This window comes from Gavia stellata, chromosome 11 (assembly GCF_030936135.1).
Source record: "Gavia stellata isolate bGavSte3 chromosome 11, bGavSte3.hap2, whole genome shotgun sequence".
NCBI classification, from domain to species: Eukaryota; Metazoa; Chordata; class Aves; order Gaviiformes; family Gaviidae; genus Gavia; species Gavia stellata.
This window is the reverse complement of record NC_082604.1, coordinates 13122647-13143867: the sequence shown is the minus strand read 5'-3', so window position 1 is coordinate 13143867 and position 21221 is coordinate 13122647.

The window sequence follows — 21221 nt, the reverse complement described above, 5'->3', positions numbered from 1 at the left end:
GTACCTTTGCTTCCCACCTTTGTGTAACCTGATTAGCCAGTACATAAGCTTTCCCGGTGCAGGGACTGCCCCATAACTAGATAGTTGCACAATGCCTCCAACAACAGGATCCCTATAAGATCTGCTGTAAGGCTGTAATAACGGAATAAGAATTTGGTTCAGAATAAAGGAGATTAAACATTATCAATCTGAATTTTTATTAGAAAATAATTTCTTCCCCATTCTAGCCGTGTCAGTTTTCTTTCAATCCTTGACAATCTGACAATGAGAAAAAATACAAATGAAGCAATTGCACAGGTCACCAGCACATGAAAGAAGATGCAGCAGGACACCTTATCAGCTGCAGTTTTCTGGAAGATCATGCCAAGAAGTCAGACAGATTTCCTGGAGGTTTACTAAGAGTCCCCAAGTAGTGCATACAATACTGCTGACGTGAGTTATACCTACTCTACTGTGAAAACAGTTTCAAGACAAAATAAATTAGCTGTGGTCAGCCGCAGACAGGTGTAACATTGCCTTACCACATTAACCACTGAAGTGTCTCCTGACTTCAGAATTATAAGCGGTGACATCACTACTGGAGATTATTTCACCGAGAAAGATACGACACTTCTCTATTAGTGATGTCAAAGCCTGACATATTCTGCAACTGGGTAGAACATTTGTTTATCACAAATGAGACCAAACGAGAAGTACAGCACAACCTATTGGTTTGCATGGCGTTCACAGGTTGCCCCCCTTTGCTTGGAGAGCCAAGAGCACAGGGTCAGCCTTTCTTTCTTGTGTAGCCACCTCCAGTTACACAGAAAGGGGGGATTCCCACTGTATCCAATGCCTAAGGCTGTCAATATTCTAATGTCCTCATATTTACACAGTACCTTTCAAGAGAAAAAGGAGACATGATACAACTTGTCAAAAAAAAACAAAGAAAAACCCCATCTGGATTAAAAATTGACTTGCAAATATTAAATTGTTAAGAAACATAATTATTCAACATATTTGGATACTATGTTGGAAAGCATGTCGCTGGATGGAGATTCAGGTAGCCAGAAATTAGAACTTGACCAGGGTATTGGGACTGATAATTTCACTCCAACCTACCAGTCCAAAGCTATGTATTATGGCATTCCTCCGCATATTATTTTGCCTTTTGTAGAATCCAGAATGATATACTTTTTGTCATTTATATCCATATTCTATATAAATATGAGTTATTAATTGAAAAACCTCAGCTTTTTAGAGATCTTTCTTAACCGTAACTACGCACACATTTAGATTGCTAAGTAGTTTTCAATAGGATGGTTTTGATTCCCTCAACAGCATTTTCATAAATGCAAAGTAAGTTTTTACCTTGATTTTCTAATACAAGAAGCAATGGGACAATCTTTTTGCTACTGTTTTTAGTGCTGGTAAGAGAACTCTATATGAGAGAGGATAAACTATCCTATACTATGAGGTACTCACTGAGAATTCTTGATCTGTTTGTAATGAAAAAAATACTCTACAGGAAATGCTGGAAAGGTCTCTAGAGCTAAAAAAGAAATGCTGAACATGTATCCCACATGCAGCTAAACCTGTACGCATAATGACACCAGCAATGCTCATGAGCTAGCAATGAGTAGCTCCCAAGTTTTTTCAAAATACTACACTTAAATAAACAAAGCAACTATTTGTTCAAAATACTACAAGTACCCTGACTTTGTTTTAAAGAACGCTTTTACACTTTTTATTTTTATCTTTTTTTGGGGGGTTGGGGTTTTTTGTTTTGGGTTTTTTGTTTGTTTGTGATTTTTTTTTTTAAAATCTTTGGGTTTTATGTTTTGAAGTTTGTGCTTATCTGAAACCATCAGAGTCAGACATTTCCTTCAAAACAAAAAATGACTTGGAACTTAAGATTCTCATGTAGCAAACTTCAACTGGGGGTCAGGGCTTTAAGGAAAGCAAATAATATGAGATGTGGTGAAACCTTCTAAGATAGCAACTGTATTGCCAGACCATTCAAGAAAATACAAGAAAATTTTTGTCACAAGAGTATGTGACTACTGTCTCGAAGTACAAAAGTAAAAATATTTATTTGGGCCCTATGTGCAGCATAAGCATTTATTTATCTACACTTACACTGCTGTGTAAGAAAGAAAAAACAAGTCATGTTCACTATGCAACTGATTCTCATCTTGGCAATGTTTCTGCTTCTTTTAAGGCAGTAGTTTACTTTTCTTCCATGATGCTATATAAAGTTTTCATAGTCATTTAGTTTTCTTCCATGATGCTACATTAGAAGAGTCCTTAAACAACAGTGAGTTATTTTAATGAGATCTTGTTTACTTTACTTGGGTTAGTATTTTCTGAGTCTTCACTGGGACTGTTCTTACGGGTCACATAGGATATGGCCTGGAGCGTGGGTGGCGAGTTAAGTCTTTTTCCTTCATGTCACTCAATCTTATTTAAGTACTAAAATCCTACTCATCCATTTTACTAAGCTTACTAGCAGCATGTACCAGTATTCATACTCAAAAGAAAAAAAAAACATTTAAAAAATATATTCAGACAAAATGACCTTACACACAGATGCTTCTGGAAGTACAAGTACCTTGATTGGAAACCTGACATGGCAATTAAAAATAAAGAAATAATGAACTATGGGAAAACTGGGGAAAAAAATTAAACATTTAAATACAAATTACTAAGGAAATTTAAAGGACTCTGAAGCTGCAAAAAAACCAGAAGACAGTCCTCTGAAATACAGAAACAGCATGTCAAAGTGTAAGTGATATAGCCACGCAGGTACAAAAGACAACACACCACTTCTGTCATACTGTTAATGTTTTTGTACCATGAGTCAGATTTTATCAAAAAGTTTCTGCAAAGTTGCAATGCAATTAGTTTCACTCCTCCCCTTTTATGATTCATCATTTAGATTCTCCATCATATTCTATTTCAGGAAATAGTAATCTTTGATTTCCAAATACATTGATTATTTCAGTGACACAGTAGAAACACCTGTTCTTGAATGAAGCAGATAAATAAAGCTAATACCCCAGCTCTAAAGAGACAGTCTTAAATACCCTATTATATAATCACAGGGTAAATTAGCTGGTCAATTAAATGGCAGAAGTGCTGCAATAAAGGTTCTGGCATTCAGGAGAAATCTAGTTTTAGCAATCAGAGACAACACCTAAACTAGTCAGACATTTCAGACAGTTTTAATATAGAAACAGGGACCTTCTATCTAATCTAATAAATACCTTGCACATGCAGGTTTATCACCACCCAAGATGACTCAGTCCACAGGCAATTCTGACAAGATTTAACATTAAGCCTCCAAAGGTACATGTCTATTGGAACGATGACTACCTGCTGAAAGATAAATGTGTTCTCTGTAAATGAATATCTCTGTACTCCGGTAGTGTTCATATGACACTGACATTTTCTGTAGTCTAGGCTTACATTAAACCATCTCCTGCTGCCCCAGGACAGGGTAGGTACAAACATTGTTTTTTATGCTAACGAAGTGCCCTTAATCCTCTTTTCAGTCCTTACCAATATGCTTAACATGAACTGACAATATTGATCTATCCCTAGCCCGCCTTCTACACCTGGAAGGCTTTTTGTATCTAAAGACAATTCAATGGGGTCTCCTAGAAATGTTCCACATCCAACATTAATACAGCTACAAACTGCTGTTGATACCATTGTGGTATTTCTTTGTGGGCAGAGGAGTATCTGTGGCTGAGCAACCCCAAAGGATAAAGTGAGCGGGCCGAACAGCAGCTCCTGCTGCTTTTTTGACCTGTTATCAAAGCTGTCAGAAAAAACAGAGCAGTTAATTGGCAATCAGGCCCAATAGTTTTCTCCATCCCTGCAGGCAATTGGCAATTTCTTTTCCAGCTCTTAATTTCAAATTCTGTTTGCCCTGTTTCCACGCACAGCTGCTTCTGCAACTACAACAGTCATTACAAATGCTGACTCAAGAGCTTATTTTCTTTTGTTGCTGTTCTTTCTGTCTGGTATTAGGGACACACCTCCTCTGTCCCTGGTGCAAATACCACTCTATTACTGCATCATCCTTAAATCTGTAGTTTCTAATGACAGCCAAGCTAGCATAATTTGCAAATACACATTATGCAGGAGAATTACTGCTTTTATGCCAATAATCAGCTGGTTATTAGTACATACTATCTACAATTACAAAACTTTAAAATTCTGCTTCTATCGCAGTCTGATTCAAAGCCCAATAAGAGATTTTAATGCAAAAAAACCCCACCACCCACCACAAAACCCATAGTTTAACCTGTAGCATTCCTGTGTTAGTTTATCTGGGATTCTTTAAGCCAATGTGGTGGGAACAGGGGAGCTTTCATGCACTGTTAGTCTTTTTTAAGCTCTCGCCAGATTAAACTAGGAGTTCTATCCTGTCTCAGTGAGGAAAAAAAATGCTTTATAAGGTATAAGACATATAAAAGGAACTTTAAAACAAGGATATGCATCAGATGTTCCCTTTAGTCAGTAAGGAGAGAAGAAAAAATGCTGCTGTATTTTAACTGAGGAAATGCTAATTAAACATTCGTGAAAAGACTTGCATATTATAAATGTTTGAGCAATGGAACTAACTGCCATTGAGATACATCAGGTTAGCTTTATATGAATAGACACACAGAGGTTTCTGTTATCTTTCCAAGAAGATAAAACTGCCCAAGCTTTTGTTTGCTATGTTTTTTGGGGTTCCCCCCCCCACACACACAGCTTACACCGAAAGATCCTTTTACTTATGCCAGAATGATTCTTGACCCCCAAATATAAAGATTATTAGGGGGGCAACTAAATCAATCCTTTAAACAATGTGAGAGGACAAATTATTTTAGGTGTTTCACTGGTGGTCTGTAATAAAAGAGTAGTGGAGATTAACTTTTTTAAAAAAAAACTTACTGGAGATAAACTTTTTAGCTTACTGTGATAAGTCTTTTAATCTTTATGACAAAATTAATTAATAGGGGTCAGTGACTTCAGAATTTTTTTTATTATTATAGTTTACACTGGTATAGGATATGGAAAGATAACTTATCTTTCCCATATTGGTGAAAAAGCTGCAGGAGACATTAGTAGGAGAGAATTACGCTTCATGTTATCCAAAGTGAAAAATGTCTTAATTGCAGAACACAGTCCTCTTAACATAGAAAAAAATCTAATACACCTGTAGAATGAGCAGCACTGGGACTTATGAAGAAAGACAACACGAAAATAGATCCACTGCTAAAGCAGCCAAAAGGATGCTTGTAAACCTTTAAAACAGGAGAGCACCAAAAGGTCAAAGTAATTAGCTATATAAATACATATACCTGTATATATAAAAAAAAATAAAAAGGATATTGCAACTGCTGAAGCACATTGCTATTTTTGAAAGAAGAGGCCGGGTATAATTATAGTATCAGGTACAGTTATTAACAGAGCAATATGAAGTGGAAAGTTCTTTAAATAGCATACAGTCAGTCTGAAGCTTCACTACCTGAAAGAGTCAGAAAGTACGTTTCTCAGCCTAGGCTCATACACATGGCTGGATACTTTTATGACCATCAGAAGTATTTAATTACTACAAGCTGGAGGAAAACAATGAAGAAATGTTATGCTTCAGACATATAAACTGATAGCCATGGAATTTTCCCTCAGTCTTCTATGTATAGCATTACACAGTGAACAAGGTACAATTTAAGAGGGAAAAACAGGTATTTTTTTTTAACTTCTTCCAAAACTATACGCACTGATCTTTGCTAGAGGAAGACTATCAAACCAGCCAAAGCGATAAATTTTGTGCCCATGAAATATATATCTTATGTAAGGAGGACTAGAAGATTTACACTGAAGTTAATTATTCACTCTATAGGAATTTATTCAACATAGTACAGTAACTCTGGTGAATAATAAAATCAACATTTTCCACTATGCCCTTAAGATAAACAACAGTGACTCAAGAATAAACAGTAAAACAATAAGCTGAGATACCTAATTGTTAGACTGATCACAGACCTGATCTGACTTCACTTACGATAGTATAAGTACAGAATGATTTCATGAGGCTTAAGTCAGGATGAAGAGCAATTCGATTATAAAGTAGATACATGTTTACTTTAGAAAGATACCTTTTTATACAAACAAAATGCCTCCAGCTTCCTTTGGCTGCTGAGTATACAAAATAGCCATGCAAATTCATCAACAGTATCAGTTTCACATAGGTTCCTTCACATGCATCATTCAAGAGGATCTCAGACTGCCTGTGCTTTGTATTGTTGCATTCAGCACTCCTAATAAAAAATATCAATGGAAACCTTACCTATGCCAGAAGGACCACTTCAAGGGAAGTAATTCTGAGAAAAATGCTATTGCATGCAGGGTTCATAGAAGTACCTTTCCTGAAACATTCTGCAAACCTAACCTGTTTACAGTGTAGCTACACCAACAATTTGGGCTGAATTTGCCCAAACTCATTATGTCAGACCAGGTGTGACTTGTTCTGATTTGGTTAATTAGTTATTTTTTCTAAGAGTTCTACAAGTTTCACCTGCCTCCAGCACAGGGCTGGGAGTGTTTTATCCCCTCTGTTCTGGAACAGGGACATGAAATCTGTCTACCCCATATCCACAGGCAAAGCAATGCCTGCTCATCCAACATTAACCCAGATGTTGCCCGATTTATAAAACTCAAAATTTCTGCTTGAATCTGTTGTATCAAGGATCCTTCAAGGCTGTATCTTCCGTTTCATTTGCACTAAGCATGCTGTAGTCTAGAATAGCAGGTGGTATGCAAGATTTTGCCTCTGCAATTGCTCCTTGCAGCTGCCAAGAGAAGGCACTGCACCTTCCCCTCCTGTTCCAAAGAAAGACCAAGGGGAAAGTAGAGAAGTCAACTCCAGTCTTCCAAGTCCCACAACAGATCACAGGCCACTGCTCCACTTCTCCTTGTCTTGTTTGCTTTAATACAACAAGCTGTGGTATTAATGAGTATGTCATCAAGAGCAAACCTGAAATAGTGACATTCTCTATTAAACCAGGATGCTGAGGTGATACAAGTCAATACCACTAGCCCTGCAGAGCTGTGTGCATGAGTTACTGCTTTCTAACTGTACTTTCTGATGTTTATAAATACAGTCATTCATTACATGCTAGTTATGGTTAGATCACTTTTGCAAGTAACACAGAACAGCAAGGAAGTTGAATTTATGTGTTTCTGCAATACAGTGCGTCCTGGGCTCCCCACCTGTTAGCAAGCCATTTCCAGATGAAAAAAAAAAAATACATACACAAAGCTGCTTCCACACAACAAGTAGCTTTTCCTTAGGACTTGAGAATATCAGGCAAACCAGTATTGGAAATACAGAAATAAGTTTTTTCTCATAGATCTCTTATCAAGAGACAACACTTCTGTTTTTCAGAATACAAAATCAAATTGTCTGCAAAAACAATACACTCCTTAATCTGAAGCAAAACGATCCCAATTTTGAGATGGGCTTTTTGTTTCACTTGATGAAAACTTCAAGGTTAAGTATCCTGAACTATCCACATATTTTATGTAATTTAAATATAACATATTAGCTTTCCAATAAATTAGGGAGTACAGAATCAAAGTATATAATATAAAATACTAAACAGTTGTGCCATAATAAGCAACAAATTAACGGACACAAAAATAAAGTTTCCCTCCAGAATCTCTAACATGGTTAAATTCAAAGAACTCTGATCCAAAGTAAAGGTTGGATGCAGTGAATCTGCCAAAGTGGCACTTGCTCTCGGTTTTATTATGCACAACCTTTGCCTTGGTGAAGGTTCAATAACAGCACGCACATGGTATCCAAGCTCTGTCAAGAGAATTGCAGAAATGTAAGGAAAATGAAAGCACAGAAGGAATTTGAATACATTCAAACCATAAAACTTGGTTACCTTTTATGCTATCTCAACATCTTTCATGATCAATTTCAAATACTACAATATTTGTTTCATTCCTCAACAACATAAATATTTAATCAGGAAAAAGAACACAAAAGGCATAAGGACTTAATATTTAACATCAACATGCCAACTATCCACTAAAAAGAGAGTGTTTCCACTAAAAAGTGCTTTCAGAACTCCCTGCAAATAAAAGAAGCTTATGTTCTCACGGAAAGGAAATAGAATAAACAAGACTAGAGTTGCTACAATCTACAGTAGAAAAGGATGGTCCTATTATGCCCTTTAAAGGAGTTTGAGCCTACTACTTGCAGGCAAACAGCTTGGAGACAGAGCTAAAGGTACACAAGTTTAAATGCCTAGATGACTTCAGAAGCTAGGAAGCTATGCCACCAACTTATAGGATTTCAGCTCTGAAACACCCTAATCAAGCCTTACAGTTGGTCTAAAGGAGATTAGTTACTTTCGCATTCAGGTACAGAACATCTTCCAGAGGCTCACAATGCACCTTATCAGATATTACCGTAGCAAAGGTACCAGAGTTATAAGGACAAGTTTTTCAATTGTATTCCAGCATCTTCAATTTGAGTCAGCTGAATTTGTGGATTTTCAGTATCTCTAATAATCATGCCATAAATAAACTAGTGAAAAACTTTAGAAACAAATAACTCAAGTACAACGCAACTGCAATGCTATCTTCCAAGAGAGATAAAAGCTGCTGCTATAATTTACTGCTGCTATAGAAATGCAAGCAGTAGTGTAAACAGAAAGGCTCCTCAAGGTCTCAGTTCCATAGTTTATTACACACACAGAAAGTCAGACATACTCACTAACATTTTAGTTTTACAATAAGAAACTCTTGCATCCAGCAATAAAACTTGCACATGCCGTTAACGGCACACAAGGACAGAAAAGAATAGGCAAAAACAGTGGCAGGAGAAGTGGGACTAGGGAATTCCCTTGGGAGACACGAGATCATGCAGAAGACCTTCCCTTTGTTGAGCAAACCCTAGAACAACTATCTCCTCTAGCCTATTAGAAAATGTACATTTGTAGAAGTCACTAGGATAGTAACAGATGTGATCTTTGTGGGTGTGTTATTAACCTTCTCAATGTAAATCATTTTAGTGTTGCTTTAGCTTCCACCATACTGTCCAGAGTCTAGAATAATTTTTACCTTTTACTGATACAGTTAAAACTAGTGCTCACAAAGGAAATTCGCAAGTCCTGGTATAAAACTCATGAAACTTGCAGCCCATTTCTAAGAACTGTGTGATTACATTTGAGGGACCCATTTTCACCTCCATGCTTCAGATATATAACTTAGTTACAACCAGGTCTGCTTCTATTCACAATTAAAGTCACGTGTACTTGCAGTGAAAAATTTTATTCACATTAAGCATGAACATGTTTTCCTTACACAGTTCAAGAACACTACCAAGCCCACCCACTATAACTCAAAATAATAATGGTAACAGAAGTGAAGCAACCCCATCATCTCATCTTTTTAGCCACGAACCTGAAGTTGAGTTTTTGAATATAAATTACATATCTAAAGGCACTGCTCTGAAAGCAAAAATCTTACTTTTCCATTTTACACATGGCAATGTCTGTATTCAAGTAATCTATGATTGCAGAGCTACATTCAAATTAATTAGCAAGGTATTAACAGTCAGGATGGGGCTCAGGACAGATGAAGATGACTTGGTAGAAGAAACTTCTTTACAAGTGTAAACAACATAATGTTTACACTTGTCCAGGAAGCATTTGACTGAGCCTTAATCAGAAACCAGATTTGTCTTTCTTTCAACAAGTTCAATCAACTTAATACAGTTTCATTTTACATGACCTTTTCTTACCTCCTTTCAACAGCAATATAATTTGCCCTCTGGATGGATCATTTGGTACTCTCCAAAAATCAGTTTATTATACTGAAACCTATGTCTCATGCTGACTAGTCATTTGGCTTCTCTGTGCACCAATTTGCTAGACCTTCCTTCCTGGAGAACTTCTGCACGTCTCCAGCAAGCGCCCCTTCTGCTCTTCCTATTCTACAAGGCTACCCTTGTCTCACTGACCTCGTCCCCATATCCACCTTCTTTACCCACAAGAATATTTTAGCTTGCCTGTCACTTCTGAATGCACCCACCCAGTGATCAGGCAAATGCACTGTCTGGAAGGCCAGGGCTGGCGAGGAGCATGCTCTCCAATTAGCATTGGAAGCTGGTACCTCAGATGCTGTCAACAAAAGCAAGGAAAAAATATGGGCTGAACCTACAACACAGCACAGGGTGTCAAACCCAGAAACTGTGGCAAGATGAATGCTTACTAAGGTCAAAGCATTATAGCAGTTTTACCATGCAAATGTATGTCAGATGGAAAGAGTCTATCATTAACATATAGAAAATTTGATGAGAAGCTAGGAAACAGTTTGTCGTGAACCCCATTTGATTACCAGTCACTGCTCTGAAGAAAAAGCAAACCACACTAAAATATAAATGGAAAAGCTACACTAATAAAAGCAAGTTCATCCAGGCACTCCATCCTCAAGTCATTCTTTTGTGCCTAAGCTGACATTACATATCAAGTTTACAACAGCAAAAGGGAGTGAGTTAAAAGACACACCAGCAAATGATACTTCATCTCTTTCTTTGTCTAGGTTTATGCACATACAGCTTTTGTTAGTATGCAACTACAATAACAAATAAAAATGGCATTATTTTTACAGGAAATTAACATATAAATATTCTCTGGTATACATCTTAATTTGGAAACAACTCCTGAAATTCTTATTGAAACATTTGCATCAATAAAAATTTTGTCTGTGCACACAGCAAAACTCATGCTCAGAGCTCATGATGTGTTGACAGGACCCTTATTTGACAGAGGGGCTTTCTGGGTGTCCCAGTACTCTACAAATAAGATTCACAACTTTGGAGTTATGCTTTAATTATCCTTGTACTTCTTTATTCAACTATAGCACTGCTAGTTAATTACTAAACAGAAAAGCTAACGAGAAGCAATAGTCATAACCCAAACTTTTCAAAAACAATCACAAATCAGACCCTAACCAACTGAAAAAAAAAAGTCAAAGGGTTTTAAAATTACTCACATGGAATGACATCCACCTTCTGTTTTTAGATACTTGATGTTATTCTCAGATTAACTTTTCAAGCTTTTCTCTGTAACTGGAAAGACTAGAAATTTGCTTTAAAATTAAACAGCTCCTCACATAATTTCTCAACTCCACGCACTGACTTTTGAGAACATCTTCAATTTCATGGAAAGCTCAAATTATGAGAAGTAATGATACTGTGGAAGTCACTGACTCACCATCTTCTGGTCTGCCTCTAAATTACAATTTAAATAGTATGTTTCCAAAAGTAATAGTGCTGTTAAAGTCAAGTAGTTGCAATGTTATTGCCACCTCAGTATTTATAGCAAGGAAACAAAAGTAATCAGAAACATTAGAATACGACAAATAGCACAGCTTTTTGCCATCTACCAGCCTCTAGTACAGCAATTGTTATTAACAATTTCACAGCCAAAATTCTGCTGCTGTTATTAGCAAATTACAATTTCACATTATGTGCTTCACAGTTTTTCAGAGTTTGCTGGATTCTGCATGCCATCTACCACAATCGAAGTGTATTCACCTTTAGGTGTTTTATCTGTTACAGTATCACTGATATTTTTACAATATCTTTTGCAAGGCTGTCAGTTTTTGTCCCAAGCCTCTATTTCTTCCAGATTCGGTGCTGCTTGAGAGGTAGGACATACTGTACTCGGTGTTCTTTGCTAAGGAATTTATCCTTCTATGGCACTCATAACTTCAGAAAAAATATGTTTCTTAAGCTAACTGGAACATTATGAACCATTTTTCTCTTCTCCAAACGTGAAACTAACCTTTAGTTAGCACGTAACTTAAAAAGCAAAACTATGAACAAAGCTGTCAGTGAACAGACTAAGAGGCAGAAGGGCAGGGAGATACTAACACAGTGCAACTGCAACACTCCAGAAAACTACTGCCTTTGTTTTCACATGTGCCTGCTCGCTGGTAGTCTGAAGTAGGAAACCACAGGTTGCTACAAATACTAGAACTCCAGCAGAGCACCACAGGCTAACTCTTACTAATGAACTTAGTTTTAAGGTCACCCCAGAAGTTAATCATGTGAAGATCATTAAAAGTAACAATAGAAATGCACCTTCATTCTCCTGCCCTCAGCAATTCAATCTACATCCACATATTCTTCATATTCTAGCTAATTGCAATTACTAAATAGTACCAAATAGATGTTTGTTGCCAGAGTATTCTTCAGTTTTCATTAATTATCAGATGGCAGTATGGCCTTCTGTCACCCTTAATTCCTCGTTCAACTCTACATGGTTCAAAAGATTATTAGAAGATTAGACTGAGCAGGTACTATACTACAAGCAAGCCAGGATTTTCTGTCATGGAAAATTCATAGGTTATTTTTGTTTTTCTTTTTTTCATTGGTCAAGCTGGAGGAAGAAGGAGGGTCTTCTACAACACACAGCAAAAGCAACTGGCAGCATTTCAAAACCATCCAGTCTCTGCAGAGTCCACAGATGCATAAATGCTACCCATTTGCCAGTTCGCAGCCTTAAGGAGCTATGTTTGCTAAAGTGTTGAGGGCAAAAGGAGCACATTAGTAAATCTGAGTAACTAAAACTAAATAGAATATTGTTTGTAGCTTCTAAACTAGAAGACTATCTGGGGCACACATGAAGTTCATTTGCTGGTACTGTAGTTCTTAATAATTAGGCCAGAAGAAAACATCTACAGTTGTTGTTGCCAACTGTCATTTTTAATCACATTATGAAGAGGAAAAAGAAAGAAATTTCTGAGCAAATTCTTTTCTAACTAAATTGTTCAAAACCTCAGCCTTAGGATTCATATGATTAGGAGATAGTTTTCACTTAAGAATATAAAGTGTTTCTGATGCTTAGGTGAAAACTTTACCATCTTTCTTACAAACATCAGAAATCAAAATTAAAAAAACAACTTATAAAAATCTTGGGTTTAGACAAAATCTTTGATTTTTTTTTTTTAAATAGTTTGAGCTGGCAACATGAGCAGACATCCCTAAGCATTTAAGTCATACATTACAACTATGCAAAACAATGCATAAAGATGTGCATGACTTAACTAGAAATTTTGTTTCCTTTTTTCAAGTATCATAAAACCATTAACCTTACAAAATAATGCTAGGCTAGTAACAACTCTTACAAACCTAAAAAGAATAGTTTCAAAAATTTACTTGTTGCTTTAAAATTAATGACCTAAAGTCCCATAAAGTGAGAAAGATACAAAATTACCTACAGTCTAGTAACTTTAGGGCACAATACTTACTACACAGAAAAATCCTGTAAGCTGGTCATGCAGCTTACCTTTGTAAACAGTCTTTATGCTTAGTTAAACATGAATTCTAAGTATTCTTAAATTTAAGATATCTATTTATATTTCCATTGTGTCAGCCATTTTAAAGTGTCCCACAGTAATGTGACAATAGTTCGCTTCCATAGCCTGCATTAAATGCTACAGTATTCCAAAATTGCCAGCTAACAGTCCAAAGTCTTTCCAAACCGTGACACTTTCAAAGTAAAATATTAATATTTCTTACACCACTTGTAAGTCCTACCACTTGTTAGGACTTTGAGAGCAGATTTCTACATGTTCAGCAAATTAAATATGTAGCTAAAAGCTGCCTCTTTCATGATAAAATGATCAAGTGGGATCAACTATCAGATAAATCAGCTTGATGATAAATCAGCCCTTTTACATGGGCAAAACATGTCTCTGGAGGAGATCTTACAAGATACACATTTTATTTCACATAATATTTTAACTAAATAAGCAAACATTTTGGATTTTAGGTTAGCTACAAGTCTGCACCAAGGGGCTCATCCTCCTCCCACTGACCTTCACAAAAACTGAATAACCCTGTCATTTTATTTACTGTCACTTTACACAGTGACAATTCATGAAAAATAACTTCTATTTCCAACTCTCCAAAATTAACGCTCTTGAGCATTAAACAGTAATCTATATTTAAAACCCTGTTTTTAAATTTCTAAACATGGCACAAATATTTATTGTGCTATCACTATCAATTAGCAAGCCAACAGTATGCTTACCTTCCATACTTTCATTCAAATGAGGGACAAGCTTTCCCACTATTACTGGTCTATCTCCTGCTGGTTAAGGAGTCCAGCTGAAAGCAATACAACTGGAGTGACATCTTAATAAAGCACTTCTTAGGTAGCACAGAGACTTATAGTAGCACCCAGTTAGTCATCCAACATATGCTTATTTGGTTGAGAAGGACTCATATGGATTAATCCTATTGAGTTTAAACGCCTTGATCTTAATTTACCCAGTAAAAAGCAGAATAGTAGCTTAAAGAATAAACTATATGGCAGAAGAGTTTGTTCCATAGATTAACCACCACAAAAATTATTTCAGGAGGGAAAGCATGCAGAAATTTTGGAATGCAACAGAACTATGTACATCTATTAGTATAGATAATTTAATAATTTCTACTTTCCCCAAGACAGTCAGTCTATCAGACAGAATTTCATTAAAAAGCCCAGCATGGCTGATGCAGTAGCTGTCTTTCACCACAACAGGAGGGCTGTCATTTTAGACTACAAACCACCTTATGAAAACAAACGTAACGCAGAGCGCCAGAAGTAGGGATTTGCTCTGGCATGACAAACAACTAGTCTCATGTTGCTGTCAAGCCTCTCTGGGGAGCAGCTTTGGTATGACGTGATCAAACCACCTTGCCCATGCTGAAGAAGCCAACCGGGAGGTTTGAGTTTCAGGCAGAATGGATAGTCTCAAAGATTTTGGAAATTTTTGGAAGTGTACACATTAGTTTTAATTTTTTTTTTTTTTTTTAGAATCTCTATTATAAAAAAAGATTGCATTCCCTTTTAACACCATATTTATGCAAAAGCTTAATCAGCCTGACACATACACCATTACCAAACTGCAAGTGGCAACTGAAATTTTGCCAGGCTTAATTCTATTAGAATGACTAAAAAAAAGAAGTTGGAGGAATTCCCATATACACAATGGAAACTTCCACTTTGCAATGGCGTACCCACATGTACATTTTAGTTAATGCTAATGAAGTTATATTTTACTTTATTCAAAACATTACAGACTTCCCAACACTGTAGCTTACAGAGGATATATATTTTCCATGTATGTTTAGCAGTTCACATCTGAAGACACATAGTAATAGCAGAATAATTAAACCCCTTTGGAAAGATCAAAGATATATAAATATCAATGAGTAAGATGAACAAGATACCAGCTTTTAGAAGGATTTGTTGAATAGGCCTTGAATTAGTGAAGTAGTTGTCTGTGGATACAACTCTAAGCACATGATAAGTCCCTTTCAAATCAATGGAATTATTGATAAGATTTAGATTTATGTGCTGTAACATTTTGCTAATTTGGGATGTGAAAAATATTCTGCCCCATACAATTAAGTGGCTGATATAGGTGATGACAAGTAAAGCAAAATACATCTTTAGATTCAGTTATGAATTGTTTTGTCACTGAAAACATCATCTTACCTAAGGGAAAAAAAAAAAACAAACCAGATTTAGAATCAGTCAAGTCCTGATGCCAGCACAGTAGTTTCAATTAAACATATCTTGATTCTATAAATCAAGCTTGGAAGGACTAGACACATCACAGAAGTAAAATACTCAGCTCAATGGAAAAGGAGAATTTCATACTACTACTTTATATTGACCTACCTTTAGGACATGAAAGGACAGAATCTAGTTCTCTTTGTCATAAGGGGATAAACCAGTGCAAATAGAAATGGTAGGACACGTGGAAACAAAATGGGAGAAAGGGAGACGTGAAGCTAGAAGAGGAACTTGATAAATCAGGAAGACAAAAACATTCCAAACTATAAAAAATTTGGAAAACAAAAAACTATGAGGGAACATCTGGTTTGAAAAGAAATAGCCAGCTCCTGAAGCTCACACTGAGACAAATCCTTTAAATTAGCATTCAAGTAAATATAGCCTTGCTGATAACACATGGCCTAATATTTCAGCTTTACTACATGTCAATGTTTTTAATCAGTCCATTCTATCAATGATTATTAACAAGATGAAAGGATGAATACACTAAGTGAGTTAAACTGGGTGATACTGGATCCAGCATTTTTTTTCTTCGTGCCTATTATTATTAAGGAAACATCTGCAAGAGAGCCCTGAAAGTGGGTTGATAATCCTTTTCCCACCAAAAGCATGCATGTAGAAGCACACAATCTGCTTTATGCATAATTTATTTCTGAGGTTTAGCAATACCAGTCTCACTGATGAGCTATTGTTATGTACTACCTTTATTCTCTTTGGACACCTGTATGTAATAGCAGTAACCAAGCACACACCCCCACATAAAAATCCAGAAATGAATCAAGTAATTTACGTCTAGAAGTACTAAAACAAGTAATAAGGTGTACATAATAAGGGCATAGCTGACATTTAGTATTTCCTGCATGTGGCCAGATGAATCAAAGTTGAAATCATGTAATCATTAATTTTATCACAAACATAATACACTGGAGAATAGAGAAGTCACCCTTACTGTTTCATTTTGTAGCCCTTTCTTAAAGGTGTAGCAACAGTGATGCTTAAAAATCCTTTAATGAAGTGGCAGTACATGATTGTAATGCAGAACTGGTTCTGTCAGTAACCTGGAACTCCTGATCCATATTGAACTTGATCTGACTAATGCCAGTTGTTGTTTTGATTGTTAATATCCCTTTGCATATCACAATATGACCACTGGTCAACTGTTTGCTCAGTGAATGTCAAGGCTGAAATGAGCTAGTGAGACAACATCTTACACAGAAAAGCTTAAAACCTAGGTTTTCGTTTCAAAAGCATTTGCAGTTGCTTAACTAGATATCTTTTCCCAGCACTACATCTACAATTTATTGTTTCCTTATTGTCTGGCACAGAACAGTGGAGCCTTCTCCGGTAATAAACCTGCTTGCTAGGATCAGATCTTTTTACTCCCTGGTACTCCTGTTCTACATTTATTTAACCCATTTATGCAGACATAGTGATTTTTGGAGCTTTTATGGCAAGTTATCATGGATGTGAAGTAGTGCACACATTGTGGTGAATGCTATGAAAGTATTTTATTTAATTAACTACTGCAATAAGAAAGGTGGCAACTAAACGTTACACACAGACTTTATGTGAAGTGTTAAATGTAAGGGTACTGGTACAGACTTTTTAGTTTAGGTATTCTCATATCACATGCTGTTAAGGTGATGTCCATTCCATTGACACAATCCTCAGAGTAGTGAAAGCTCCAAGTACTGGGAAAATACTCACCAACGAATATATGCTCCTCCAAAAGAGAATGAATACTGTTCCAACAAATATAGATTTACTTTATTTGACTTCTTAAAAAAAGAGGGTAAAAGGACAAAAACCATGAATCCCCTTTCTCCCTCCCCCATTGCATTAGCTTCTGTAGTAAGCCATGGAATGAGGAAAGTTTACATTTAGCAGAACTTTTATCAATATGCCCATGCATAAACTAGAGTTAAGACTATTCTAGTCTTAATCAGTACGGAACTCCTCCCATTACATCTCTCTCAGAAAACAACAATTTTCCACTATGAAAATCGTAGCTAGTAGAGTTATTCGGATTTTCATTGAAGAAATATTTTAATAAAAGAAGAACCTATCTAATTACAACAACCAAATATTTCAAATGTAGTTTAAATGACATTTTAAATTCAAATACTGCACAATTTTCCCCTAGAATGACTAGTACAGAGTTTTGTACTTTATTAAGGGATTTTTAAGCACCACTGTTGCTACAAGTTAAAAAACGTAATTTCCAGAGCCAATTAGACCATGGAAAAGATTATCCCAAGAAATCACTACAACAGTTACATTCTCTAGTTCTAATTTTTTCTAACTTTTAAAATCAGCATTTAAGATTCTGAAAATTTTGCCTTCGGGAACTAGATTTCAGGCATCTTACTCTCATTCAAGAATTACCAACTCAAAAAGTCTTGATGTTGTAACACTGATCTTGGTAGTAAATACATTTCGGCGAGTTTCCTCTGCAGCTACCAGCCTCAAGAATAATACTCTCCTAGAAATACTAGAAAGCAAGAAACAAGTAACAAAAAGATATATACAGGCAACTATTTTTAATAGTAGTAGTTGTAGATAAGTAAGATAAGCAAAAAATAGTCATTGCTGCTATATAAATAACACCAGGTTCCAAAAGAATATAATTTAACACGTTGTCTCTCCAAATTGCTCAAATGTTTAATTTTACATCATCAATAATCTTAAGTATGTAAGCAGGTTTATTCGTATAAAAAATGTGAGTAAATGCTTGCAGGACTAGGACCTGTCTAGATTACATACAGATATAGAAGACATGAGAAAAGCAGATTTTAATGTTTTATATTTTCTTTCCTCACTTTTTTCCTCTTTTACCTGTTGGTTTCTGCTTAGTACTTGAATGTACGTATTCCATTTTTAGGTTGCTTGTGGTCCTTACCAGCGTTTACCACCTATTGCAATTTTTCACCTTTTTTTTTTTTTAAATCATCAAACCAATATTCAGGACAAGATGCAATTTTAATGCGTGCCCCTTCACTCCAGCCAAGTTGACTAAGCAAAATAGGCATCGATAAAAACAGAGCATGCTGGAATACACGTTTTTATGGTGTACAAGAACAAAGCAATGCGTTCAAAGGTCAGACAACTACTCTGACAACCACTTTCATGACTATATATGGAAATTAGTCCTCAAGTAATCATACAGACTATCGGGTGTTATTACAGCAACCATGCAAACGATAAGCCATAAGCACACCTTGATATTATATGAAACTACTTAATACCGTTCAGAGGACCTCCATGCACCATCTTCACTGCCTTTCCTCTGACCACCACATCAGCCTGTATAATGTTCATACTTCACAGTTCATGAAGGCATCAAGGAATACACATGTGCATTTAAATGTCTTAGTATAATGACTTGTGTCTACCTGCAAGAGACAGCTGAGATTTAACTGCAGTCACACTAACCACACAGGGGAACATCTCACATACATCCACAGAGTGGATGAGCCCCAAGAAGAACAGTAATTCTACCTCAGAATTAAACAACAACACAAGGAATAAAAGTACAGTTAACATGCTCTTGTGCTCTGGGACCTGCCGGTCCAAGGCAAAGTCACTCAGTCTCTTTAAATAAGTACATTGACCTGCAGAGGCATGTGGTAAAGAAGCCATGAAAGCCAAAGAAGGTAGAGGCCTGAGCGTGGAAGAATCATGCAACTATAAAGTGAGAGGACTGCCCAAGTATGAGTGCAGGGAGAAGTAACATCAGCTTTGGCAGAAATCTTGGTACTGCCACATACACTGGATTTGATACTTAGCTCTACTTATCTGCATGAATTTTTCCCTGAGTTCCATCTGCAAGTTGTGAGCTCTGCACACCTAAGACTCATTTCACCAATATGAATTCTACATTGGAAGAGAAAATACAGAAAGGTCTCAAGGCACACTATTTTCATTAGTGGTGAGTCACTCTCTCCAGCTGGATGATAATATACCTGCTCCTCTGCCTGAGGGTCAGGAGACATAAAAGTATAAAATAAAGGGATAAGGAAGAAACAAGGAGATGAATTAATAGTTTATTGAGCTAGCAAGGAACAAAGACAGCTGTTTCAGTTAGTGTTTCTTTGGAGGGTTTGGGGAGTGCTAGGTTTTTTGAGTGCCCATAAAAATGTTTTTATGGGGAGCATCTAGAAGATATCTTACATCCTCACAGCACAATGAAGTTGTTATTATGGGCAGTCTTATAAGACCGTGGTAGCAGGAGGAACTTGATATGGTCAGAAGGCAGAAGATGGGGCTTTGCAACAGGGAAGGAAAAAAGGTGTCCTAACTTCACTTCTAGGGGAGCAGGATATCTCTCTTTAGTGAATTGCTCTAAGTACATATTACAAAAAAGAAAAAAGCCTGAATTACATGCTTGGTAAATGCTTAAAGAAACTGCACCACAAATTTATACAGCATTCTGCCTATGACAAATGGAAGCACTTCTACAATACCTATATTAATACAATCTCACTGTTGACTCAGGAGACTTCCAGGCAAAAGCACTTTTTTTTTTCATTAAGCATTTTGCATGCACCACTTATGCTTTACCAACAAGAAAATCACCCTATGATTCAATAAATTTATCATATTTCTTAGCATTGAAAGCTGAAGAACATTATAGCCTGCTCAAACTCCCCTAAGTTCCCAACAGATACCTTGCTATCTTTAAGTTTATCAGGGATGACACTGGAATTTTAACTCTACATCAAATTAGCAAATAGTGCCATTTACACCTTTCTTAGTGTGATTGTTATCTCAGGCTTTGAAGTTTACACCCAGAACATTGTTTTCACAATAAAAGATTTTTTTAATTGAAATTGCATAAAAAATTTTGTGTGCAAAATAACACCGATAAGACGCAGATACACTTGGTCCATTGAAGCTCTACTTAACAAAACATGTAAAGCTACATGGTTTCTGCTTTCTCTCTAGGAATGACCCTTGAAAGACTAATATTTATAAAGTCAGCTGGTAGAAAACATTGCAATATATGTTGAAAAACAAACTAAGATAAAACCCAGTTATGTTTTGTAAAGTTTCTTGAAGTATTCCAGGTCCTTCCCATGTTATCAACCTTTGAAAGGTCAGCAGAATTTGTAATGAAACACCATACAGATATTTTGCAGGACAAAAATAACCATCTATGAATGAAAAATTAGTAATAGGTTCTCCAAAAGCATCCACCTGAAATGACTCAGTAATTGAAATACACATACGCACCCCCTTCATGGACTGTTTTACATGCAGGAGACATAGCCCTAGCACAGCAGAAACAGGCAACAGAATTAGAAGCCTCGGAGAGGAGATTTTATTTCAGCCCAGAAACAATGCTAAGACAAAGTTCATAAACAACTGCTGGAACTAGAAAAACAAAGCTCAGACTTCAATTTCCCCTCACATACTCTCCCTGCTATTCCTGCCTATACATAAACCCCTTTATTTTGTCCTTTCATACTCTTGCAGACTTGCTACACAGGTGGGACATAAGCGTAGGTCCACCAGCACATCCCAGCACCGCTACTAAAGCACACCTTTGCTCTGGTGTAGGGCAGCATGCAACTCTCCACACACTGTATGAGGTTT